The 21,951-nt window shown below is 44.2% G+C and overlaps 1 protein-coding gene across 2 annotated transcripts in view; it reads right to left on the bottom strand.

Moving 5' to 3' along the window:
* TMPRSS9 (transmembrane serine protease 9) overlaps positions 1-8,075 on the bottom strand; it is a 316,106-nt gene extending 308,031 nt beyond the window's left edge. For both annotated transcript variants that reach the window (XM_063920081.1, XM_063920080.1), the window contains exon 1: positions 7,948-8,075. The gene's annotated coding sequence lies outside the window, so the exon portion shown is untranslated. The remainder of the gene's footprint in view (positions 1-7,947) is intronic.
* Between the last annotated feature and the right edge of the window lie 13,876 nt (positions 8,076-21,951).

The following is a 21,951-nucleotide window of genomic DNA, read 5'->3' as shown; positions in this document are numbered from 1 at the left end:
TCTTCCTATGGTGGTGTCTAAATTCCACCTTAACGAAGAAATTGTAGTCCCGGCTTTTCAAGGGCCGGACCTTTCTACAGGAGATGCATCATTGGACGTAGTCCGTGCCTGAAGGATCTACGTAGATCGTACCAGTGCTATCAGAAAGACAGATTCTCTGTTTGTTCTCTACGGATTTATAAGAGAGGATGGCCTGCTGATAAGCAGACACTGGCAAGATGGCTTCGGATGACGATTTCAGAAGCATATTCTCAAGCTGATCTCCTTGTTATATGTAAGGCAGCCACCTGGTCTTCCATTAACACATTCATTAGACATTATGCTATTGATACCTTTGCGTCTCAAGACGCTGAATTCGGGTGAAGGATTCTCCTGTACAATCAGGAGCGTCCCCACCACTAAATTGCTTTGGGACATCCCAATGGACCATATGGACCCTGCAGTAGCAATATACATTATGGTAAGAACTTACCGTTGATAACGGTATTTCTCCTAAGTCCACAGGTTCCACAGGGATCCCACCCTGACGCACCTGATTTAAGGATCCATTACGCACCTGATTTGAGGATCCTTTACTCACTAACCTCTTCCTTCTTGTACGGAAGGGTGTGCATGTGTGTTCTTTTTGCCTGATTAGGGCTCTACATGATGCTCCTGCCTTGAGCTTTGGAAAACAACTGATTTGCCTGAGCCAGGAGGCGGGGATAAATGGACGGGCCCGTTGCATGCTGGGAGGCCGAAAAGCTTTGACCGTTTGGTGCAAATCCGCTGTTGCTCCATCATATCCCAATGTATCCTGGTGAGCCTGTGGACTTAGGAGAAATAGCTTTATCAACGGTAAGTTCTTACCATAACGTATATTTTTCTCTGTGCCAACACATGGACACATCTTCCTCACCTGTGCATCTGGGCGGAACATACACCAGTTTTCAATATATATGTATGATGTTTGTATGTTTAAAGTTGTGTTGGAGTTATGCCATACATAATAAAAGTAATTTAATGTGAATCCATACTGTACACTCATTCTTGGCAGGGACGGATTTAGGGGTGAGGGCGCCCCTAGGCACAACAGTAACAGCCCCCCCCCCCCCCCCCCCCCCCCTTCGCCTAATTTTATTATTTTCAATGATTGGCTATAAGCCCTCATTTAATTATAGCCAATTTAATAGAATAATGAAAAGCCACTAACTATGACATTTATTTTATTTTTATTATGTATACATATTTACTAAATAGAACAGCTTATTAGGGCAGTATGTACATGTCCTACCCATTTACACTACATTCATGATGGCATATGGTACAGTGGATATATTTTGCAGTTACTGCTTATTTTTTAGCTGACAGTACCAACACAAGCATCCAGGTGCCACCCCCAAACAAGTGTCGTCCCTAGGCACGTGCCTCACATGCCTAATGGGAAATTTGCCACAGATTCTAGGGCAGTGTTTCCCAAACTCAGTCTTCAAATGCCCTAGCAGTCCAAGTTTTAAGGATATCCATGCTTGACTGGCTTAGGGGATTATCAGGTTTGTTAGCAAACCAAAAAAGCACACTAATGGGCAAAACTAAATCTCTCTGCACATGTTACAACTGCCCCACCTGCAGTACAGTATTGTTTTGCCCATTAGTGTGCTTTTTGGTTTGCTAACAAATCTGAATAAGGCCCTTAATTGTTACTTCAGTCATTTTTATTTCACCATGGCCCTCATTCCGAGTTGATCGCTCGCAAGGCGATTTTAGCAGAGTTACACACGCTAAGCCGCCGCCTACTGGGAGTGAATCTTAGCTTCTTAAAATTGCGACCGATGTATTCGCAATATTGCGATTACAAACTACTTAGCAGTTTCAGAGTAGCTTCAGACTTACTCGGCATCTGCGATCAGTTCAGTGCTTGTCGTTCCTGGTTTGACGTCATAAACACACCCAGCGTTCGCCCAGACACTCCTCCGTTTCTCCGGCCACTCCTGCGTTTTTTCCGGAAACGGTAGCGTTTTTAACCACACGCCCCTGAAACGCCGTGTTTCCGCCCAGTAACACCCATTTCCTGTCAATCACATTACGATCGCCGGAGCGAAGAAAAAGCCGTGAGTAAAAATACTATCTTCATTGTTAAATTACTTGGCGCAGTCGCAGTGCGAATATTGCGCATGCGTACTAAGCGGAATTTTACTGCGATGCGATGAAATATACCGAGCGAACGACTCGGAATGAGGGCCCATATGTGCTCAATCGTGGGTATCCGTAAAACGTGGACTGTTGGTGTGCTTTGAGGTACGAGTTTGAAAAACCCTGCCCTAGGGAGCGCCACCTATATATATATATCTCTCTATATATATATACATATATATCTTCCTCTTTTTTTTTTAACACAACCTCAGTACACTGCCTGAGATGTATACATACATTGACTACGGGTTACATTTTCTCATGTACATCCAGTGCAGAGATCCACTGCCTCCCTTTTTGAATTACAAGTGGAGAAAATGGCAGAAACATTTCTACCCCAGAGTGATTGACAGTCCGTTGCTGTTTGGGGGCAGTGACGATCATTTCCCAAAACAGAGATGTGTTGCCTCCATTTTAGTGAGAGTAAAGCCGCATACACACGCTGCAATATATACATAGTCCATATCAGTAGAAAACATAGGGGGTAATTCAGAGATGATCGCAGCAGTAAATTTATTAGCAGTTGGGCAAAACCATGTACACTGCAGGGGGGAGGGGGGCAGATATAACATTTGCAGAGAGAGTTACATTTGGGTGGGTTATTTTGTTTCTGTGCAGGGTAAATACTGGCTGCTTTATTTTTACACTGCAATTTAGATTTCAGTTTGAACACACAACACCCAAATCTATTTTGATATTTTGTATTTTGTATTTACTAAAGAGCAGACATGCTGAAATCATCCAGGAGATGATAATTTGTACCAGCTTCCCCCCTTCTCAGCGACACTTCCCTATCTCACAGTGTATGGCCATATCTGCTGGTATCAGTGGGTCAGATAAAGTGTCTGTCTGATGCACATTTTTTATGACAATGTATGCCTAGCATTAGACTTTAGCAAATGTGAAGCCAGTAGTGAGCAGAACTTTGTAATGCATCACAAGTACACCAAACAAAAGTGCCAATATATAAAACATAATGGGAATACAGTGTTATATATATATGTGTACACAGATCCTATTGCCAGAGACAGTGGTGCTTGATCAGTTTTATGTTCTCATATAAACTTATACTACCTATAATACATACCTTCCAACTGTCCCGAATACAGTGGGACAGTCCCGCTAATTGGACACTGTCCCGATGTCCCTCCCGCGGGTTGCAGTGTCCCGCGGGCGGGTGCAGGTTGGGAGAGCCAGTGATCACCGCTGCTCTGCACTGCAAAGCAGCAGGTGATCACTGAATAGATGCCATGCGCATGTGCATAGCATCTATCAGTGCAGGGAGGGTTATAGGCCCTACACTTTAGGCAATTTCACTGAAAGATATGAACGATATCTTGTTCATTAATGAACGAGATATTATTCATATCTTTCAGTGTGTAAGCACCAACGATGAACGATGCACGGCCCGCGCTCGTTGATCGTTGGTGCAGGGTCGCTTATACATGCAGGCCAATATGGACAATCACGTCCATATTAGCATGCAGGGCTATGGGGCCGGGTGACGGGGGGGTGGGGTGGAGAGTGAAGAAACTTCACTCCCCCCGTCACTCCCCCCCTCCCTGCCCGTATCGGCCGTCAGGCACCTCGGTGGCATACAGATTAATATGCACGCCCCCAAAATTAAGAAAACTGTGATTGCGGTGAAAGACCATGCTCTCCACCCAAGACCACAGCCACTTCTCCTGAGGCCACTCCCCCATTTCAGCCGCAACCATATTATCTAGTAGACACTACAGCAGGCATTCCCTACCTCAGTCCTCAAGGCACACTAACAGGTCTTTTAGTGATATGCATGCTTGAGCACAGGTGATTTAATTAGTTCCTCAGTTATTTCGATGTAACCATCTGTGCTGAAGCCTGGATTTCACAAAAACCTGCACTCTTAGTGTGCCTTGAGGACCAAGATTGGGAATGCCTGCCCTACAGTATATAATAAAACCTCAATAGTCCCATTTGTATGTAGCTACATAGAGTAAGAAAATTTCCTATTCTATACCCATGATAATCCATATATGTAGGCTTACTATGCTATCCCTTTAAACCGGGACACTAATGAATAAAACATGTTCTGTGGCTGACTTTCACCTGGTTGTTATCAGCCACAGAACCTTTAGAATCCATGAGCGTCCCAGTTTAAAGGGATAGTGTGGTAAGCCATATATATATATATATATATATATATATATATATATATATATATATATATACATACTACACACATGTATAGATAGAGTAGGTCCTGATTTTCTTTTGTTGGACGCTTGTGAATAAGTATCATAGTATATGACAGAATTGATATGGAATTCAATTGTTTAACATGGTAAGTTCATGTTGTACGGATTTATATGTGACTTTTTAATATACCAGTAATATGTCCATTTGTAGAACTATTCCAATAATATGCACTCCGGTAGTACTGTAATATACCACTCTTATGGTTATCAACAGTATTTTGCCACTGGTTCATTATTTGCAGCTCATGCACTGATAAGAAGACAAAAGCCACTCATCTAACGTAGATCAATTCCACTCATGTGCCTATTTTATTTATTACCAGTTATTTATACAGCACACACATATTCCGAAGCTTTACGGAGAACATTTGGCCATTCACATCAGTCCCTGCTGCAGTGGAGCTTACAATTTATATATTCCCTACCATATACACACGCACTCACATTTATGCTAGAGTTAATTTTGTTGGGAGCCAATTTACTGTACCAATTGTATCAGTATCTTTTTGGATTGTGTGAGGAAACTGGAGTACCCGGAGAAAACCCATGCAAGCACAGGGAGAATATACAAACTCCCCACATTTAGGGCCATGATGGGAATTGAACCCATGACCTCAGTGCTGTGAGGCAGTCAGTGCCGTTTCCAGAGGCGGGCCTGCCGTGTAATCACACCCCGCCGCTGCACTTTTCAATGTCCTGTCACTGCTCACCCTCCTCCCTGTCATTAGTACTCCGCTCTGAAGCGCTGTTTCACGGAATGACGCGTTTGCATCATGATGTCACGATGCAACGCGTCATTTCACTAAACTCCGCCCCCAGAGCAGAGATCTATGGCAGGGAGGTGGAGGAGAAGAGGAGCAGCTGGCAAGCTGTGTGGGGCTGTACACAGCCCTGACAACAAGCATGACACACCCCTGGCCTGGCATTACACACCCCTGGCATTACAAACCCATGGCACCCCTGGCATTACACAGGGGCGGATCCAGAAGAAAATGATAGGGGGGGCACCATGGAAGGGGAAGTACATTTGCGTGCGGCTTCGGTGCATGTTAGGTGGCGCTTCTTATACAATGCCCACAGTTGTAGCGCTCATTATGCAATGTCCACTGTACTGGTAGTGCCCCTTATATAGACCCCATAGTAGTGGTGCCCCTTATGCAATGCCCGTATTGCCCCCAGTAGTACTGTTGCCTGTAGTAATGCCCGCAGTCATTTAGTGAGTGTGGCCAATTAAAATGAGACGTGATACACAGACATATGCCCCCAATAGTGCAGTGCCAAATCCACAATTGCACCCACAGTGCCAGATCCACAATTGCCTCCACAGTGCCAGATCCACAAAATGCCCCCACAGTGCCAGATCCAAAAATGCCCCCACAGTGCCAGATCCACAAATGCCCCCACAGTGCCAGATCCCAAAATGCCCCCACGGTGCCAGATCCAAAAATGCCCCTACAGTGCCAGATCCAAAAATGCCCCTACAGTGCCAGATCCAAAAATGCCCCTACAGTGCCAGATCCAAAAATGCCCCCACAGTGTCAGATATACAAATGCCCCCACAGTGCCAGGTAAACAATTGCCCTCACAGTGCCAGGTAAACAAATGCCCCCACAGCAGTTCTGCAGCTGCTTACCGCTGCTGCTGCTGCTTCTCTGCCGGCTCTGAGGGTGTCAGGAGGAGAGCGCGGCTATGTCTGGCGGCGTGTAGGACTTCAAACTAGCCGCCAGTTCGTGAGCCAATCAGAGCTCGCGGACCGGCGGCTCCTGATTGGCTGCCGGTCCGCGAGCTCTGATTGGCTCACGAACCGGCGGCTGGTTTGAAGTCCACAACACACCGCCAGATAGCCGCGCTCTCCTCCTGACAGCTGAGACACGCTGCCGCTGGACTGAGCGGCAGCGTGTCTCAGTGACACAAGCTGGGGGGGGGGGGATGGGGACACAAATGACAGGGGGGGGCACGGGCCTGAGTGCCCCCCCCCTGGATCCGCCACTGGCATTACACACCACTGGCAACTAGCATTACCTCTGAGCCCTGACAATGAGCATTACCCCTGGCAACGAGCATTACACACCCCTGGCAACGAGCATTAGCCCTGGCAACAAGCATGACACCCAGCGCATGAAACCCTTGGGATTGGGAAGCTTTACTGTAGGGCATAATGTATCACGGGCATTGCGTTGTGTGGCATAATATGGTGCAAGGGGCATTACTGTGTGGGGCTTAATATGGAGGAATTTTTTTTCTCCCTGTGGTGGGCAAGGTCTGTTGGTACAGGGTCAAAAACTGGGGTTTAAGGTAGTCTTTTCCTGTGGGGTCACGCCCATTTTAGCAAGGCCATACCCCCTCGCCAGGAGCAAATTTGTGTTTTTTAGATCTGTGGGGTGGCGCGCATTTTTGAATTTTGATTTTGGGGGGGATGCATTTTTAAATCATGCACTGGGAGCCAAATTAGCTACAAACAGCCCTGGAGGCAATAATGCTATCCATTACACCGTCCGAGCTGCCTATCAGATGAAATGCCACTCATATACCCCTCAGCAGATAAAGCACATTATATGCTCATTTAATAGTAATTTGCCACTTATAAGCCCATTAGTAATAAAATACCACTCCTAAACTAATCTATAATAAAATGTGCCCTTATTATACCCAGATGGGGCTGGTTCATCCATGGAAACCTAGGCCTCCAATTGAGGTCCACCTGCCCGTGTGAGGAAGGGGGGAAGGGGGGAGGGGGGGGGTTTATAAGGAGTGCCACACAAAGTATAATGGCTATGTCACAACCTGGATGAAAAAATAAAATTCTTATACTCTTTTATTAATTATCAGTGTGAACTGACTGGACACTGAACTTGCAGTACATGGGCATCCAATTTGATGATCCATTATTTGTCAGCCCCAACACATACACACATTATGGCATGGTTGTATTCTGGATACATGCTGAGTGAAATATGCTTATACACATCTAATATAAACTTAAATATAAAAGGTCCTAGTTGATAAATATCCCCCTCTTCATACTTTCCATACAGGACATTACGAGGTTATTTTTTTTTTTTTTTATCATTCTAGGGTTGTTCTACTTTTTGCTTCCTCTCTATTACACTGTTATAACATTCAGTTTTGATCAATGTTTTTATTTCCCTATTAGCGTTTATTCCCAAATGTTTTGCTGTCCCAGCACAAACAGCTATTATATTATTTGCCCATAATAAGTGAAAAATTACAGCGATATGTTACATTTAATTGAAATTATAAAAAAAGGTTGTGTAGCAGCACTGCCCCTTAACCTTGATCTATAACTCAATTCTATTTTCCAGTGAACCAAAACTAAACCATAGCAGACTGACTGGAATATAACAAAGCACAAATCCACTATGTTCAGCGACTTGTGCTTTGAGCACAAATGTCTTAGATGTACCATTGTAACTAAACAACTAATATCACGGAGCTGGTCACTCATTTGTAAAAGTACTTATTTAAACATGTAAGCTATACAATAAACAGCAGTAATGAGATAAAATAACATTCTCACCTGTCCTGGATGAGTCTATGCTCTGTATAGGGGAGTCCTTCTGTATCCTAAAAGGACAGTTCCCAAAACCACAGCTATGTCCCATAAAATTCCCTTGCTGCATAGACTGTACTCGTTACCTGAGTCGATCCTTTTTGTGCTAAGAGGGGAGGAGACACAAAGCTTTGTGGTCTATGAATATTCAGAACTCAGAGCTACATAGGATTGGCTTTGGATGGGAACACATCTTTCTGGATTGAGGGACAGAATGGAACAAGGGCTACTGAGGTAAAAGGTGGCTGCTAGAAAAACAATTGGTTATTATACTGTAGGTTCAGAAGTGCAGCAGATTTCAAGGTAAAGATGTACAAACATTGCTTTCTGTATTTAAGTACATCAGTCATCAGTCTGGGAACTTAAGGACATGGTATTTGTTTTAAATATCTTACTGTTAAATGTTAAATGATAAACTGTCAAATAATATAGATCACTTTTTAGTTGGTCCTTAAATATCATACAAAGGTATAACTCTCTCTTCACTTATTATATATAGGCTCACCTGTAGACAATACTTGACTACTTCCGAAAAAGCATTTCAAGGAGATTGTGAAAGTAAAGGTGACCATACACAAGACGATATTATGAACGATTTGGCCATTTCCGACGGATCGGAACTACAAATCGTTCATAATAGTGCAGATTGTTCAGTGTCTGTGAACGATAACGATGGTCGTTGCTTCTGATCTTCCCTGCTGCAGGAAAGATCTGAAGCTATAGTCAACGACAGCATGCTCCTGGATGTAGCCACTCCCACATCTTAAGATATATCATGTTTATTGTACTATATCGTTTGCCCTGGACTGCCGGGGAGCTGCTGGGGAGTTCAAGGGAAATCATTAACAAGAAATCATCATTTACAGGTCGTCTAGTGTATGGGCACCTTAACGTCTATCAGGGAGTCAGGGAGATTGCTACTATTGCAGGGAGTCAGGGAGATTGCTACTATTGCAGGGAGTCAGGGAGATTGCTACTATTGCAGGGAGTCAGGGAGATTGCTACTATTTCAGGGAGTCAGGGAGATTGCTACTATTTCAGGGCGTCAGGGAGATTGCTACTATTTAAGGGAGTCAGGAAGATTGCTACTATTTCAGGGAGTCAGGAAGATAGCTACTATTTCAGGGCGTCAGGGAGATTGCTACTATTTCAGGGAGTCAGGGAGATTGCTACTATTTCAGGGAGTCAGGGAGATTGCTACTATTGCAGGGAGTCAGGGAGATTGCTACTATTTCAGGGAGTCAGGGAGATTGCTACTATTTCAGGGAGTCAGGGAGATTGCTACTATTGCAGGGAGTCAGGGAGATTGCTACTATTTCAGGGAGATTGCTACTATTGCAGGGAGTCAGGGAGATTGCTACTATTTCAGGGAGATTGCTACTATTGCAGGGAGTCAGGGAGATTGCTACTATTTCAGGGAGTCAGGGAGATTGCTACTATTTCAGGGCGTCAGGAAGATTGCTACTATTTCAGGGAGTCAGGAAGATTGCTACTATTTCAGGGAGTCAGGAAGATAGCTACTATTTCAGGGAGTCAGGGAGATTGCTACTATTTCAGGGAGTCAGGGAGATTGCTACTATTTCAGGGCGTCAGGAATATTGCTACTATTTCAGGGAGTCAGGAAGATTGCTACTATTTCAGGGAGTCAGGAAGATAGCTACTATTTCAGGGAGTCAGGGAGATTGCTACTATTGCAGGGAGTCAGGGAGATTGCTACTATTTCAGGGAGTCAGGGAGATTGCTACAATTTCAGGGAGTCAGGAAGATAGCTACTATTTCAGGGAGTCAGGGAGATTGCTACTATTTCAGGGAGTCAGGGAGATTGCTACTATTTCAGGGAGTCAGGGAGATTGCTACTATTGCAGGGAGTCAGGGAGATTGCTACTATTTCAGGGAGTCAGGGAGATTGCTACTATTTCAGGGAGTAAGGGAGATTGCTACTATTTAAGGGAGTCAGGAAGATTGCTACTATTTCAGGGAGTCAGGGAGATTGCTACTATTGCAGGGAGTCAGGGAGATTGCTACTATTTCAGGGAGTCAGGGAGATTGCTACTATTGCAGGGAGTCAGGGAGATTGCTACTATTTCAGGGAGTCAGGGAGATTGCTACTATTTCAGGGAGTCAGGGAGATTGCTACTATTGCAGGGAGTCAGGGAGATTGCTACTATTGCAGGGAGTCAGGGAGATTGCTACTATTGCAGGGAGTCAGGGAGATTGCTACTATTTCAGGGAGATTGCTACTATTGCAGGGAGTCAGGGAGATTGCTACTATTTCAGGGAGTCAGGGAGAATGCTACTATTTCAGGGCGTCAGGGAGATTGCTACTATTTCAGGGAGTCAGGAAGATTGCTACTATTTCAGGGAGTCAGGAAGATAGCTACTATTTCAGGGAGTCAGGGAGATTGCTACTATTTCAGGGAGTCAGGGAGATTGCTACTATTTCAGGGAGTCAGGGAGATTGCTACTATTGCAGGGAGTCAGGGAGATTGCTACTATTTCAGGGAGTCAGGGAGATTGCTACAATTTCAGGGAGTCAGGAAGATAGCTACTATTTCAGGGAGTCAGGGAGATTGCTACTATTTCAGGGAGTCAGGGAGATTGCTACTATTTCAGGGAGTCAGGGAGATTGCTACTATTTCAGGGAGTCAGGGAGATTGCTACTATTGCATGGAGTCAGGGAGATTGCTACTATTTCAGGGAGTCAGGGAGATTGCTACTATTTCAGGGAGTCAGGGAGATTGCTACTATTGCAGGGAGTCAGGGAGATTGCTACTATTTCAGGGAGTCAGGAAGATAGCTACTATTTCAGGGAGTCAGGGAGATTGCTACTATTGCAGGGAGTCAGGGAGATTGCTACTATTTCAGGGAGTCAGGGAGATTGCTACTATTTCAGGGAGTCAGGGAGATTGCTACTATTGCAGGGAGTCAGGGAGATTGCTACTATTTCAGGGTGTCAGGAAGATTGCTACTATTGCAGGGAGTCAGGTAGATTGCTACTATTTCAGAAAGTCTCCTGCAAATGCGGTAGGGTAGGCAACTATGCTGTATACTGTAGGTCTTTTGTTTCGTTGTCGTTCGTTGACAGCATTTACTGTTAGTTAGACAAACTACAGTAATTTATGGGGAAAGAGACCTCAGCATCACCAATACAGGCGAAATTCGTTGCAATTAAGATTTTTCTAAACAACAAACAAGCAGAAATAGAAATAGAAAAAGCCCAAAACAGATAGAATGGAAACTAGTTATGTAAAATGATAATTTGTTATATATGCACATAAGTACATTTTCAATGTGTGCAAAGTTCTTAAAAATGCAGATTAATTGTAGAAATAAAAACGGTATGTAGTTAAAATGCTGCTGGACAGGATCCCGGCGGTCGAAATGCCGACGCCGGAATCTCGAACGGCGGCATAATGCCAGCATCACAATCCCGACGGAGCTCGGGATCCCATCCTAACGTCAAAATACAGACGCCTGAAATCCCGTATGTCCTTCCGCGGGAGGTTAGGTTTAGAAGATGGTTAGGTACTGGGGAGGGGGGTTAGGTACTGGGGAGGGGGGGTTAGGGTTAGCTACTTACAAGGGGACGTTAGAGTTAGGCACCAGCGGGGAGGGTTAGGTTTAGGCAGCGGGGAAGGGAATGTTAGGGTTAGGCACCACCAGGAGGGTTAAGGTTAGGCACCACTGGGGGAGCGTTAGGGTTAGGCACCCACAAGGGAGGATTAGGGGCAGGGCAGGGTTAAGGTACTTTCTGTGGGGCTGTCGGGATGCCGCCATCCATCGGTATATCATACCGAATCTAAAAAACCCACGTAACCGAGCCCTTTAGTGCACCCTTTAGATTCATTTCAGTTGTTTAACTATCTTGGTTGTGATTTACATGGAAGGTCTAGCTGTACTGTGCCACAGAGATTGTTCTGCCATCACTGAAACCACTGGGCTGGCAGTGACAGGTTTGCCAATACTAAGGCCAGTAAACATGTAGACTGGCTCCTGCCTCTGCATATAGTCCATGAACAGATAGAAAACATCAGTCATGTAAAATACTGCGAGTATGCTGTGTACTGGGGATGTCATCATCCAGCACTCATTTATTTTTGAATAAAACACTATTATTATTTTATTATCATTTATTATATGGCGTCACATGGGATCCACAGCACCCAATTACAGAGTAAACAAATAATCAAAACATGAAGAAAGTGACTTACAGTTCAATACAATATAGGACAAGTACAGGGTATATAAACATAGCTGCGTCAGTAAACAGCACTGATATACGTATCAGGGTGGCAGAAAACCAAGGGATTTGGTGCCTATCGTTCACTTTGCAGGCCACTGGACTTGTGTTAGATGGTAGCTGCTTGACTTCCAGCCTGCGCCCTCTAGGCACATTAATACAGATTCGTAGGGACCTATTTACCATATAATATTTGTGGGATATTCCTCTAAACCAGCCATTTTCAGGGGGTACCTGCAAATATTTAGTATTCCCCATGAGGACAGCGCAGCAGATATCTGGTACCAATGTTATAATGCCTTTTACAGATGGCGTTACACTATAGTAGCATAGGGGTTATTAATCTGCATGTGTATTCTCTGTCCACCACTGGTGATGCATGCGCTGGTTGGTGGATACGCATGCGCATTGCCAGCTGGGGACTTGAACCAATAAGCAGCATGATAGCATTACACTATCACACTATTTCCAGCTCTTTGCCAGGATGCAGAGGCGTCCCTGCTTAGCCCGCCGAAGCTGCAGGCGCCCGAAAAGATGGCGTGGCCTAATTTAAAGGGTGTGGGATCTCTTCTCCGTGTCCAGCTTCCCCGAAGATGCTGTCTGCCCCCGGAGACTGGGCAGCGTGCAGTGCTGGCTCTGAACTGTGACAGGAGCCAAGTGCTGCAAGAGATTATGACACTGCAGCACTCGGCACCTGTCACTGCAGAACAGCTGGTACTTTGGGGTCACCCCTTCCAAAGGTGACACCCGGGTGCGGGCTGCACCCCCCTTCTGATGCCACTGCCAGGATGAGTTCTTATCGGAGACCATCTGCTGGCAAGAGCATTTTTGTAAATTTGTGTGCAAATATTAATTTTCACATTGCGAATTTGGGCAAAAAATATTTATCACATCCGCATTAAAAATGAGGATTGTGATAAATATGCCCCTTATTGTACATACTGGAGAAAGATCTCTTTCTATGAACCAACTGCAAACCATACATGCACCTTCTTCATACAGACTAACAAAAATAGAATCAGTCAATTCCTAATGATTATATGTTTGTCCAGACATAAATCTCTCATCTATCCAACACTGGGTTAGTTAACATCCCTGTTATTTATCCTTCATATTATATAACCAAGCACACAATCCCCTTAGACCCAAAGATAAACACATATGAGGTGGTAAAGCAATTGCAAATAAAGGTATAGGGTAATGTCCAAATTAATTCCACCTGTTAGAGTAGTGGTTCCCAAGCTCGGTCCTCAAGGGACCCTAACAGTCCAGGTTTTAAGGATATCCATGGCTGGACATAGATGGTTAAATCAAATTAATTGAGGTACTAATTTAGTCACCTGTGCCCAAGCATGGTTATCTTTAAAACCTGGACCATTAGGGTGCCTTCAGGACTGAGTTTGGGAAACCTCTGCCTTAGAGGCACATGAGATTTTATAGATAGGATTCTACACATTTTGTCAAAAGCCACATGATATTGTTTCCTACATGCACAGCACACATATTCAATAGCATACCAGTAAAATGTAGACAGCAAATTGACCCTTGGAAATCTAGCTTTAATAAAAGAAAAGTACCCTCCGGTAAATTAATTTTGGAAAAAAAAAAAAAATCTATTAAAAGTAAATAGTAAAAATTCAACTAATCAGATACAGTTAAAGTCAATGGCAGATAATTCATATGGGAACCAAAGCAAAATCAGAATAGGTGACCTCACCCGAAGATATGCACCCAGTGCACATAACATCACTTCTTGTCTTGTATGCACCTGGGTATAAAAGGTTTGAATGTATTCACATCATTATTATACCAAAAAAATAAATAAAATATATATATAATGGTCTGGACATAAGTGGTACTATAGCTTTTATTTCTTGAGCTCTCTCATTGACTTGTCTTTACTACAGAAAATTGTAAAATGCCTGTAGGTTGACAGCATGCATAATCATTTAGTCTCCTCCTTTAATGCCAAATACAGTTAGTACACTGCAGATACAACTGAAGTTTCGGCATGTCATTCTTAATTTGGAGCTATGCTGGATCTGGAGAGGTTATTTGGATTTGCAGCACATGTAAAATTGCAGTCATCATGTATCTTACAATGAGGCTCATTTAGACAGAGAAGCATCAGTAATGCAAGCCAAGTGTACAATAGGGTGAACACTAGGCAACAGAATTGTAAATGAAATTACTTTGAGGTAATTGCGATTAATTTCTACGTCTAGAAGCAAAATGCTAATTATTATAAGCTTGCTCAATGGTTGTGGATTAAGTTGGAAAAAAAGCGTGCGGTCCAACTTCTGAGGGGTAACCAGCATCCCTGGTGGCTTTGGGTGCAGAATTAAGGGTAATTACATATAATATATATAGGAAAAATCGGGCGCTAAAGGTCAAAAGCTTATTTTAAAAAATAAAACAACTCCACATTAGTAGTGCTCAATAGAAGCAGCTCCCAGCTGACATAGCAGGTCACATTTAATTAACACAAAAAAGAGTAATACAGGAGATTACTCAACGCTTGTATCATTTATTAATTAGAGCTTTCCTCCATTCAAACATACTGGTAAATATATGACATATTTATAAAAAACGTATATATATAAAAAACACTTGAATAAAAACGGATTTTATGACTTAGCAGGCTTTTCCTTTACTGATCTGGGTTCCCTCTGCCTATTGACAACGCGCAATACAGAGACAGATGGCCGAGTGCAGCCTCGGCCTCCCTTCCGCTTGCCATCACACAGCATCTGCAATTACCTTTAGCCAACCAGCTCAACGAAGCGACAGAGACTTCACACTCAGGACGACTTGAGCATACAGATGGTGAGCTATAACAACAGGAGCAGGAGGTAGTAGCATACCTCTGGCTAGTGAACTACAACTGAAAAATACATTCTGATGATCCGTTATTACTGCTATATATGGCTTTTTATGGAACCGGCGCCTACTAAGTTGTGTTTCCGGTAATGAGCATATGCCGTATGGGGTAGTCTTCAGTTTGCCGGCTGTCGGGATCCCGGCGCACAGTATACTGGTGCCGGAATCCCGACAGCTGGCATACCGACACTTTTTCTCCCTCTTGGGGGTCCACGACCCCCCTGGAAGGAGAATTTGCGCTCGCCACGCTGTCGGTATGCCGGCGGTAGGGATCCCGGCACCCGTATGCTGGTCGCCGGGAGCCCGGCTGCAGGCATACCATACTACACCCGCCGTATGGACTGATATCCATATTACTCATATATATGGCTTTTTATGGAACCGGAGCCTACTAAGTTGTGTTGTCAATAATGAGCATATGCCGTATGGACTGATATCCATTTTCTTCAAGTGTTTTTATATATACTGTATACGTTTTTTATAAATATGTCATTTATCAGTGTGTTTTGAATGGAGGAATTATAAATTATACAAGCGCTCTCTAATTGAGTAATCTGTATTTCTCGTTCTTCGGGTAATTAAATAGTTAATAATATTGTTTTTAACAAGAGGTCTACAAGTCCCAGCAAGCCTACTCCGGCATGATGGCACTTGTAGAACAAGTGCCAGCATGCATGGACAGTAATGGCCTGCTGGTGCTTGTAGTCTGCCTGTAATTAAAATAAGGAGAGTTATGGTAGACTTACCATGGTTAACTCTCTTTCTGCGAGGTACATGGGTGTAGAGTGTATCTTGATCCAGGGGCACCAACAGGCTAAAGCTTTAGGCTGTCCCAGGATGTATTGAGGCCTCCTCTGTAACTCCGCCTCCAGGTACTGTGAACTTAGTTTCATTAACCAGTCCAATGTAGGAGCAGGTAAGAGAGAAGGCAGATGTTAGTCACATAGAACCACATTCTCACGTCAGGAGGAGGGACCAGTGGCTAATGCCATACAAACCCATAGAAGATAGGTGCGTCAGGGTGGGTAAGTCTACCATAACTCTCCTTTTCTGCAGCATGGTACACTGTGTTCCACAGGGAAAACATCGGGTGATGTCCTAAAGTAGTTCCTCAAGGGAGGGGACGCGCCTTAGCGGGTATGAGAACCCGGCGTCCAAAGGAAGCATCCTGGAAGGCGGAAGTACCAAAGGCATAGAACCTAATGAGCGTGTTCACTGAGGACCACGTAGCCGCCTTGCACAATTGTTCTGCGGACGCGCCACAGCGGGCTGCCCATGAAGGTCCAACAGGCCGAGTAGAATGGGCTTTAATGTCAACAGGAGCTGGGATTCCAGTCTGCGCATAAGCTTGTGCAATCACCATTCTAATCCATCTGGCCAAGGTTTGCTTATTCGCAGGCCAGCCACGTTTGTGAAAACCAAACAGCACAAAAAGTGTATCTGACCTCCTGATAGAGGCAGTCATCTCCACATATATATGGAGAGCCCTTACCTAATCCAAAGACTGCTCTTTGGGGGACAAGTCAGAAGAGATAAAGACCGGAACCACATCTTTTGGTTAAGGTGAAAAGATGACACCACTTTAGGTAAGTTATCCTGAGTGAGTTTTCAGAACTGCCCGGTCACAATGGAATATTAGAAAGGGTGGACGACAGGACAAAGTCCAACACCCTTCCAGCAGAGGCAATAGCCATGAGAAACAGGACCTTGGCTGTGAGCCATTTAAGATCCACTGACTCAAGAGGTTCAAATGGAGACTCTTGCAGGGCATTCAGGACACAAGACAGATCCCATGGAGCCACAGGAGGGACATAGGGAGGCTGAATCCGTAACACACCCTGAGTGAATGTATGAAAGTCCGTTATAGACGCAATTTTTCTCTGAAATCACACCGACAAGGCAGATATGTGAACCTTGAGGGAGGCCAGACGAAGGCCTAAGTCCAGGCCTTGTTGCAGGAAAGTCAGGATTCTGGATGTTTTGAATCTGTACTCATCATAGTTCTTATCAGCACACCAGGTGAAGTAAGAATTCCAGACCCTATAATAGATCTGAGCAAACGTTGGCATACGGGCTTTCAGTATAGTTTGAATGATCTCCTCAGACAATCCTTTGGCCCTCAGGAGTGATGCTTCAAGAGCCACGCCGTCAAAGCCAGTCTGGATAAGTCTGGATAGAGACCAGCGCCCTGTACGAGGAGGTCTGGTCGTTGAGGAAGTAGAAGAGGACACTAGACTCTGCAGGTCTGAGAATCAATGCCGTCTGGGCCACGCCGGAGTGACTAGAAGTAGTATTCCTCCTTCTTGCTTGAACTTCCGCAGAACGCTGGGCAGGAGTGACACTGGAGGGAACACATAAGGCAGCTGATAGTTCCATGGAATGGCTAGTGCGTCCAGGAACGCTGCTTGAGGATCCCTGTTCCTTGATCCGAAGACCAGAACCATGTGATTGTATCTAGACGCCATCAGGTCTACATCTGGTAGGCCCCACGTGTCCACTAGGAGTTGAAAGACTTTCGGATAAAGGACCCCCAGAATGCCCATTGAAGGATTTTTGACACTTCCAACATTGCCATGCGGCTTTGGGTGCCGCCTTGATGGTTGATGTATGCCACCGTGGTGGCGTTGTCTGACCATACTTGAACAGGCCTGTTCTGTACCAGAGGCAGGGCGAGAGTTAATGCATTGAACACAGCCCACAGTTCCAGAATATTTATCGGGAGGAGGGACTCCTCCTTGGTCCAACGACCCTGGAAAGAGTGTTGCTCCTACACCGCACCCCATCCCCGCAGACTGGCATTCGTCATCAGCAGGACCCAGTCGGGGATTCAGAAGGGATGGCCCCTGCTCAATTGCTGGTCCTGGAGCCACCAGGTCAGCGAATGACGAACCTCCGCAGTCAAGGTAATCATGTGAGATTGGAAAGGATTAACCTCTGCAGAGCGCGGAAATGAAACTCTGGGGCGGCAGAGGAAGCATCTTATCCTGTCCTGAAGCTTCAGGACTTTCTCCAGAGACAGGAACAGACGTTGACTGTGTGGGTCCAGGAGTGCCCCAAGGTGCGTCATGCTGTCAGCCCAGGACTGTTTTGCCTTGGGCTTAGTGTTTTTGGAAGCACAAGATTGTCTCGGGTATGCCTGACCTTTTGCTTTCCCTTGAGGTCGAATGAAACAAAAAGTGGTACCTTTTGCCTTCTGTGCAGAAGGATTAGTATTTGGGAGAAAGGCAGTCTTGGCAGCCACCAGTTCAGACACAATTTTATTTAAGTCTTCCCCAAACAAGATGTCTTCCTTAAAAAGGAGTACCTCCAAGGTCTTTTTGGAGTACAGGTCCACCTTCCATGACCTCAACCACAGAATGCGGCAAGCCAGGACAGACGTAGTCGACGCCTTGGCCGCCAACACACCCGCCTCAGAGGGCGCCTCTTGAATATAATCAGAGGCAGTGGTGATGTGAGACAGATATTGTCTGGCATTGTCAGAAATATCCTCGGGCAGCGCTCCCTCTAATGCCTGAACCCACGCTTCAATACCTTTAGCAGCCCAGGAGGCAGCAAAAGTGGGTCTATGTACAGCACCTGTAAGGGATTAAATAGATTTCAGGCATCCCTCCACACGCTTATCTGTTGGTTCTTTCAGTGAAGTGACAGTGGTGACAGGCAGAGTGGATGACACCACTAGGATGGGTGACATGAGAATCCACCGGTGGTGAATTTTCCCACTTGTTACATAACTCTGCTGGGAGAGGATAGTAAGCTAAGGCCTGTTTGGAGAGAGGTAATTTCTTCCCTGGATTAAACCAGGGTTCCTGCCTGATGTCAACCAAATGGTCAGAATGAGGTAATAGATTTTTAGCCACCTTCTGCTGTTTAAACATGTCAGTTTTCTTGGTGACAGTAGTGGAATCCTTATCCTCAGTGATTTGTAGGATTTGCTTAATAGCAACCACTAGAGCAGGGACATCAACTTGCAATGTAGAATCCTCGTCAGAAACCCCTGATTCAGTGTCTAACAGGACAGTATTTTCCCCTTCATCAGATGAAACATCTGAGAGATTTGTAGATTGTGAGGAGGAAGCAGCCCGCTTAGATGACACGGGATTGACCTGGGGTAGATTTTTGTCTGACCAAGGACCGAGTCAACTGCTGCAACTGGTTAGACAGGTTGTCCGCCCAAAGCGGATTAACAATAGGTACTATTTGTGGCTGTAATAGTACAGGTGGTCCCATAGGGGGTGTCAGGCGTTCCACTAGAGTACCCAGTAGGTTTGAGAACGCGACCCAGGGTGGCTTCTGATTGGTTACAGGAGCTGCGGACTGACTAGGGGCTGTATGGCACATAGTACACAGACCATCATACACAGCTTCCCTCTCTGGTAAATCCTTGGCGCATGGGGGGTATGGGGGGTATGGGAGCGATTACAGTATCAGTAACCGACTCCTCATCGAGGAGTCGGTTACTGATACTGTAATCGCTCCCATACCCCCCATTGAAATTTGCAAAACTAAAATATTTAATATTAGTTCACATTTACTCTCCAAATACGAGGTTTCTGTACTGGAAAAGGGCTTGAAGTATGCCCCGACTAATTCTATTGACAAATTCTCTACATTTGTAGACAAACACAGGTTTATAAGAAAATTGTGTCTAAAAAAATTTTTTCTAACCAAGGTGACAGTAAGATCCATTGGTGAAACAGAGATTGGAGGGGGAACACAGTTTAGGCCAAAATCTATATTTTATCCCCAACATATGAAGGGAAGTTACATGGAAACCTTTATGGGTTTAGTCCAGGAGGATCTTAAAAACCTAAAATGTAGCGGAGTAAAATGCAACTTGACATATAAAGAAAGGGTAGCCCTGAAAGATCTTAAGTCCAACCATGATTTGGTCATCAAACCCGCCGATAAAGGCGGGGGGGTAGTACACATGAATAGGGACTGGTATATAAGGGAAGTTGAGCTGAATTTGAGTGATCGTACGACCTATCATAAACTTAGGGCAGACCCCACTATTAATATATTAACTAAATTAGAAAATATGGTCAAAAGATATGGTGATCTTAATGTCCTTAATGAAAAAGAACAGAACTTCATTATCAACAAAGAACCAGTTGTCCCTGTTATTTATTTATTACCCAAAGTCCACAAGGATCCACAACACCCCCCCGGTCGACCAATAGTTTCTGGGATTAACTCAGTTACGGCCAACTTATCTGAAGTAATCAATCATTTTTTGCAACCTTTGGTTGCTAATAATAGATCACATCTAAGAGACACAAAAGACCTCCTTTTTACCCATGGTTCCGTGGGAAGAGGGAATGTATATGGTAACAGCTGACGTTAAGTCCCTTCATACTATCATCCATCATGAGACAGGCAATTTAGCAATCATAGACTTCCTAAATAACAGCGATTTAGGTACAAACACCCAGGAGTTTGTGATAGAGGGAGTCAAATTTATTCTTATGAATAATTGTTTTAAATTTAATGGAGATTTCTTCCTTCAAAAGATCGGTACAGCGATGGGCACCAGGTTCGTCCCTAGTTACACTAACATCTTTATGGGCAAATGGGAAAATGATTTTATCTGGGGACCCAACCCATTTGGGGCGAACCTGGTGTCATGGAAACGCTACATCGATGACGTGATCTTCATATGGAAAGGGGACAAAGCGACTCTAGAAGATTTCTGCAGTTATCTAAACACTAATAGTCTCAATAAAGAGTTTAGTTTTCATATCAGTACAGAAACCATAGACTTCTTAGATGTGACTATCTATGTTAAGGAAGGTAATTTGTGTACTAAAACGTACACTAAACCTACGGATTCCCAAACATACATCGATAGGAACAGCTGTCACCACAAAAATTGGCTAGATTCTATACCCAATAGTCAGTTTAAAAGGATGAAACGCAACTGTTCAGATGACCAGGTCTTTAAAGAACAATCTGATCATCTGGAAGAAAGATTCGTGAAGTGTGGTTACGAAAAAACATCATTAAGAACAGTAAAGGAGGAAGTTGCAGGTATAGATAGGAACGAGCTTTTGGGCGATAAGATAAAGCATAACGATCAATCAAATCGATTCGAATATGCTTTTATCACAAGCTATAATATACAACACAAAGCACTTGAGAAGTCCTTTAGGAAACATTGGGCAATAATAAAAAAGGACCCTATTTTGAAAGAGGTTTTACCTGATCAGCCATTATTTATTTATAGAAAAGCCCCAAATTTGAAAAACAAATTAGTTCGCAGTGATCTCCCGTCCACTCAGAAGGAGGGAAGGATCAACACAAGGGGTTTTCATAGGTGTGGTTGCTGTGTTGGCTGTAAAGAGATAAAAACTGATATGGGAAAAAAACTTGAGGAGGTAAATATAAATGGCCATGTACATGAAATACGCAACTTTATTACATGTAACGTCAAAAACGTGGTTTATGCGATAGAGTGCTCTTGTCACCTTTTTTATATAGGAAGGACGTCAAGAGCACTCAAAGTACGTATTGGAGAACATATCAGGAATATTAGGAAAGGGTTAGAAACACATGCATTAGCGAATCATTTCAAATTACATCAAGACTGTGACCCTAGACACATTGTACGCTTTGTAGGCCTCAAACGGGTAGAATGCAATCATCGTCAAAGAAATCTATCCCAACTATTAGCCAAAACTGAGATGGAATTTATCTACAAATATAATACCCTGACACCAGGGGGGATGAACATAGATTTCGAGCTGAAGTGGTTCATTTAATTATATGCTGTTTATCCTTTTTCTGATATTGTGGGAATTCATGAAGATTATCCTTTTCAGTTCATTCAAGTTATGGATCTCTATACTATGAAG

The sequence above is a fragment of the Pseudophryne corroboree genome, chromosome 1 (assembly GCF_028390025.1).
Source record: "Pseudophryne corroboree isolate aPseCor3 chromosome 1, aPseCor3.hap2, whole genome shotgun sequence".
In the NCBI taxonomy this organism is placed as follows: Eukaryota; Metazoa; Chordata; class Amphibia; order Anura; family Myobatrachidae; genus Pseudophryne; species Pseudophryne corroboree.
This window is presented reverse-complemented; position numbering and strand designations above follow the sequence as displayed.